The sequence below is a fragment of the Megascapheus bottae genome, chromosome Y (assembly GCF_031878675.1).
Source record: "Megascapheus bottae isolate mThoBot1 chromosome Y, mThoBot2.hap1, whole genome shotgun sequence".
In the NCBI taxonomy this organism is placed as follows: domain Eukaryota; kingdom Metazoa; phylum Chordata; class Mammalia; order Rodentia; family Geomyidae; genus Megascapheus; species Megascapheus bottae.
In genome coordinates this window covers 9,996,961-10,002,960 of record NC_143548.1, presented here as the reverse complement: position 1 = coordinate 10,002,960, position 6,000 = coordinate 9,996,961, and the positions used below count along the sequence as shown (strand labels likewise).

The following is a 6,000-nucleotide window of genomic DNA, read 5'->3' as shown; positions in this document are numbered from 1 at the left end:
CCACATAGAGGAATCACCGAGAAGAGTAAGAGGGCATGGTGTCACATCCTAAATCAAGTCACTGTAGCCTGCTCTTTCTTAACTAACCTCAGCTCGGAAATCTAACATACACACAGAAAGGAAGAAAGAAAGAAAGAAAGAAAGAAAGAAAGAAAGAAAGAAAGAAAGAAAGAAAGAAAGGAAGAAAGAGAGAGAGAAAGAAAGAAAGAAAGAAAAAAAGAAAGAAAGAGAGAAAGAAAGAAAGAGAGAGAAAGAAAGAAAGAGAGAGAGAAGGGGGGAGAGAGAAAGAGAGAAAGAAGGGGGGGAGAGAGAAAGAAACAAAAAATACCAAAGCCTGCCTGTCCTATGCTCAGGTCAGACCTGTCTTTCTTCCTATGGGACAGGAACTTAATGTGAGCCTTAGACTCATGACAGTTTGCCTTCGCACTGTTCTGGGTGTCCTACCCAGACATCTTCACTTTGTGGCAGAAGGTGAGGTCCTGTGAGGATTTAAGCAGCCATGTAAGGTCTGAGACAGCAGGCTCCAAATGTCTCAGTTCCAGACACAAGTCAGACACTGTATCTCCCATCATGTTACACTTTCTCTTTTGAAAGATGGAAGCTCATTTTAAATACTCCTAAGGCATTTACTTACTAAAAAGTTCTTGTCCAAGATTCCACACTAGCTTAAAATTCAGTTCAGTCTTCACATGTCTCCATTGAGGGCGCCACCTCAGTTTTAACCCCAAACACCTTCTTCAGCAATCGTGGTGACCAGTATCCACACGCTGAGTCCCATGATCAGCCGCTCTGTTCCCAGGTGAGCCGACTAGATGTGAATACTGCTTCTGCTATGCCAAACTTCTAACAAAACCAGTGAAATTTGGCCAAGAGCATCTTCAAGAAGAGATATTTTTTCCTTCTGAAAAGAACCCAGTAGTCCTCTAGGAATCACAGAAGAGAGCATTCCACAGTTAAGCACATGATTTTGGAGTGAAGAATTCCACGATAATCTGCTGGTCCAGGCTGTTAGTGAGTCTTCCTGTGCTCCCTGTGGGCCCCCTTCATCAGGTATTGCAAAGCCATCATCCATGGCATAGGGAATGTCTGCAATCCTCTGCAACTCAGGGTCATTTCCCCTCTCACTCTCCTGGCAAATCAACTCCGTGTTGCTTAGCTTTCCGAGGCAGAAATCTCTCCCTTTCTCCTAATCTTCAACGGTCAGTCTCAATCCTTTGACCCGTTGCATCCATCTGGCTGCTTCATCATCCCTGTTCTCCACACCAGGATTCATTCACACTACTGTTGGGCCAGACTTAGCTGAAGCAGCAGCTCCGTGTGTCAAACTGGGGCTCAGGGGAGATGGTCTGCAAGAGCCAAGAGGTTTCTTGGGTTTGTTCAGGGCTGAAGCAACAAGGGTAGGCGCCAGTGCAGTTTCCCCAGCGTGTCCAGCAGCTACAGGATCATGGTCTTCTCCATCATGGTTTGCATGAAAAAATTTTTTGAACCACTTGACAAATTCAAAATTGGCCTGCAGCTTTCCTTTTACTCACTAATCCACAGGAATTGTTTTGTCAACACCCATTCTCTTAAAACCTGCTTGGAGTATTTTGAATTTATGGTTATATTCATGTTCTATCATAGCTTGGAATTTCACTTTCTTCGAGGCAATAGAGCCAGGGAATAGCGTGTCCATAAACAGAGAGTAGATGACACCTGGCACAACTGTTCAGTCTTTGCCAGGTTCATTTGTAGAAACTCATTGATCCAGGCCAGCGTAACCTGTTGACTTGGGTCATCACTGCTTATGGAAGTTGAGTACACATTCACTGCCATCTTCACCTCTCGGTGGAACCGCGTTCACACCCTGGGCCCCAGGTCATCCAAGTTTTTTGTGTTTTTTTTTTTGTTTGTTTGAGTGATAATTTTTCAGGTTAAAAAGTGTTCACAAGATAAATAAAACAAACTCAAGAGAATCATTGTAGATCAGAATACGTATAGTAATTTTGATAAAATACAAAAATTATACTGTTACCAAATACAAAGAAAAACAGTCAAGAGAAGCAGGTGAATGAGACCTTGTCCAAGGAATGTATTAACCAAGATGGATCAAGAAAAACTTCCTGATCATGAGAGTGAAATTTCTTTTCTATGCCTCCTAGTTGCCCGGCCTTCCTTTTTTTGTAGTGAGTTATATACTTCAGAGCCATTAGTCTTTCGTAAATCATCAAGCACCTCTTTTCCATGGCTGCTCTGTTTCTGCCTTGCATGTTTCTCTGTCCACTGCCTGGCATTCTTGAGGAAAACCGGCTTGTTATATTTAAATTCTGAGGAAATATCAGCCATGAGTGGGTCATCAGGGTTAGGTTCTGATATGAGCAGCTGGATAGAGGTCAATACAACAGCAATATTGAGGGATGGTCTCAAGCACTGTTGGGTGGCAATTTGAGAACATCTAGACAGATCCTTCCAGCAGAGTCAATGTTTGGATGATAGATAGGAGTCAGAAATCAAATTTGTGGAGGTTCAAATGGGTACCTCTCAGGAATAGTAACTTCCAGGTTGAAAATACCTTTCTCATAAGGTGTATTGGTTTCTACATGCTTGAAGATCACCCATTTGGTCCTTTTCCTGCTAGCATGTGATGCCTGGGGGAGGATCTGTGGCTAGTATCTGAAGTTCTCTTTTCATCCAGGAGGCTCTCTGCATGATTCCCAAGTAAAATGAGCCACATACTTTACACCAATAGATGCTTGAGATGGACTGTGCAAGCTCACCGTACCCCAGCAGCGGGTGACCCTGGCTGGAGACCAGCTCCCCAGTTTTAATTCTCTGCCCTGAACCACTTTTTGTGTGACTATGTATTCTTACTGCTAAGCTCCTGCCTTGTAAGATTTCTTGCAGAGTTCATCCAAAGTATGGTTTCCTGTTCATCACCATGGAAGGGCCAGTGCTGCCTTCTTATAGAGTAGGTGACATGTATCTGCCTTCAACCCTTAAATGACCGCATGGGGATGCCCCTTGGCAGCAGGAAGTATCCAGGGAGACTCAGCACCCGTCTGTAACTCTCAACAGGCTAGAAGGTTAGATCAGCCCAGGAACATGGCCCCTTCCCTGCATGCAGAGCTACACATAGGACCCCCCACTTGGTGGGGTTTCCCTAGAAAGGAAGTCTCTGCCCACCACCTGCAAAACCCAGAGGACTGGCATAACTGAAAGCAGGCAGTGAGAGGTACCCCAGTCTCAGAAGTCACCTCCCTTCCTGTGGATCACCTCCTGAAATGCCCTGATCTAGCCTCCTTTGGTCTCTGCTAGGTTCCCAGGCTCTCATGCATCAGTCTCCACACATCTTCACCGTGACCTGGGGGCTGGTGAAAGCAAATAAGGTCCTTCTCTTCAGCCCACAATGGAGGGGAGGCATAGAACAGAGGTGTCTGATCCAACATAGAGGGGTTGTAAGGTGGAAAGTGGAACATGCATTACTGCAGAGTTGTAGTGTAGGAAATGTAGTGTTGTAATGGAATTGTGGGAATAAGGAGCTGTGGCTTACATCCCTTCCCACTGCCTCTGTTTTCCCAGACCTACCCTTCCCCCTGCCCTCTGTTTAACCAGATGAAGTCTATATCTTGAGACAACTATCACTCATGTACATGACCATGACCCGATGCATCCTGCTACGTGTGAAATGCACCTATTACCCTATAGATATAGAAACATGGAATCTATAGCTGTAACCCCCCTACCCCCCAGGATGGTTGCTGACCTTACACAATATCTTTAAAAGAAAAGAGCTTGGGCCTGAAGGCTTTAAAATCTGCCTGCTTTCACACATGGGGGTTGCACTCTGAGATCCCGTACTTAGGATGTATTCTCTATGCATTGGTTCCTTCGTTGCTCAATATACTTTTAAAACCAGATTCTGTTGTGAGTGGTCTCACAGCCCTCCAATTCCTGGACCCTACTTCCAAGTCAGAAAGAGAGTGAGATCACAGATCCTTAAGCAAGCCCAAGTTGATCTAGCAGATGACTAGTAAGTAACTCAATGTCCTGCCCTCCAGGCTCTTTTTAGGAGAGCTGCTTTCTACCCCACCTCATTTTCACTGTCAGGACATAGTATGGTTTTGTGTAATGATCGACATACCCATTGGCATATAAAATAAGTTGCAAAAAGCACAAGGTACCTTCGTGGATCTGGCAGCCTGCAATTCTTTAGTTATGCCTAATAAAATGAGAGAAGATAGATAAAGCCAAGTGGAAACTCAAGTGCATATGAACATTCTGCTGCCCTGGCCTAGCACTTTGGTTTTCCTTACAGACTCCACAGTGCCCTTCAAGTATTTCCATAAATGCCACAAACGTTTGGCGTTCTCTAAGCCAGTACTTCGATACTTGTTTTTCCCAAGTAACTGGTTGTCTCTTTACGCGATGGGAAAGAGTTCAAATTAAACAGAGTAAGAAACCCCCCAGTACATTTCATCTTTAGGAGGGTGATTTTGCGCAGGGATTGATGGCCCCAAACTCTCATCCTAGTTACTTAGTAGGCTGATGTCAGAAGACAAGAGATTCCGTGCCAGCCTTGGAAGAAAATTTTTGTGATCCTCTCCAATCTGCCAGTGTCAGTGCCTCAGGCCTGTGATCCAGGCTACCCAGGAGGCTGACATCTGAGGCTTATGCTTCCAAGCTAGCCTGGTAGGGAAAGTCTATGAGACTTATCTCGGTGAACCAACAAGCTATCCAGAAGTAATGCTGTGGATCTTACGGTACAAAGCAAGCCTTGAGCACAAAGAGCTCTGGAACAGCTCAGTGCCGCAAGACTTTGAAATTCAGGATGGAAAAAACAACAACAAGAAGGAAACCTGCAACATATTAAGAGTGAACCTCAGGTCTAAAGATCCTGAGCCAGGGCAGTAACCTCCTGAGTGACCTGCTAAGGTCAATTCAGTGTCCTGGGAACAACAACAACAACAAAAACCACAGACATTTAAACCATTAAACAATCCATGGTCATGCCAAGCAAAAGTTAAAACACCTAAGGTCTTAAATCTTGATCCACTCCCATGTTTTGCTTTTATTTCTGTGAAGTAAACAAACCCAAGTGGCTTGTTCCTGAAACCCTTACATCTCCAGAGGTGAGAGCTGAAAACTCTCTGGGTAAGAGCAGAAAATCCCTGCTGAGTCTCCCATCTCCCATTAACCACTCATAAACTGTCAGTGGAGCTGTGGCTCAAAGTGTTAGAATACCAGGCTTGAGTTAAAAGACTCTTGAGGAACAGCTGCCAGGTCCCAGTTTGAACTCTCAACCGCCCACAATACATAAATAAATATAAGTAAGTTAAAAGGTAAATATTCTCTGACTTTACTTCAAGCAATTCCTTTGCACCATAATGAGTTTATTGTGGGCATTCCTTTTTTAAAAAAATTTTTTATGTTCTTTTTTTTAAAAAGATACTATTAACCTTGATTTTTACATCGTCTTTCAAATGTCATGCTTAACAAACAAGTATTCTATATACAATCCCTGGCACATAGAATTTAGAACATATTTCAAATTAAGCTGAGGGTTTGTATGTCACAGATACATATTAATCTATATAATATAACATTATGGCTATAGACATATATTTTTATGACTGTGTAGTTATATCTCCAAGACCATGGCCATAACCTTGGGTACCTAAATACTGAGTATCACTCTTGTACTGTTTGGATCTAATATCCACATATTAAGGATACCATGTGCCCTTTATTCCTTATCTCACTCAACATGATTTGCTCTAATTTTATCCACTTCCCAGCGAATGGCACTATTTTATCTCGTCTGTTGGCTATGTAGAATTCCATTGTATACATCTACCACAAGTTTTGTATCCATTCATCTGCAATAGAGCACCTGGGTTGTTTCCAATGCTTGGCTATTGTGGACAGTGCAGTGATGAACATGGCTGAGCATCATATCCCAGGTTATGATGCTCAGGGTAGATGCCCAGGAGTGGTATGGCGGGATCGTAGGGAAGGTCTAGT

General features: G+C 43.5%; 2 pseudogenes; both read right to left on the bottom strand.

The window, feature by feature from the left end:
* Positions 1-808: 808 nt before the first annotated feature.
* LOC150040327 (microtubule-associated protein RP/EB family member 1 pseudogene) lies at positions 809-1,815 on the bottom strand (annotated as a pseudogene).
* A 218-nt stretch (positions 1,816-2,033) lies between these two features.
* Positions 2,034-2,688, bottom strand: LOC150040326 (ubiquitin-conjugating enzyme E2 T pseudogene; annotated as a pseudogene).
* Positions 2,689-6,000: the final 3,312 nt, after the last annotated feature.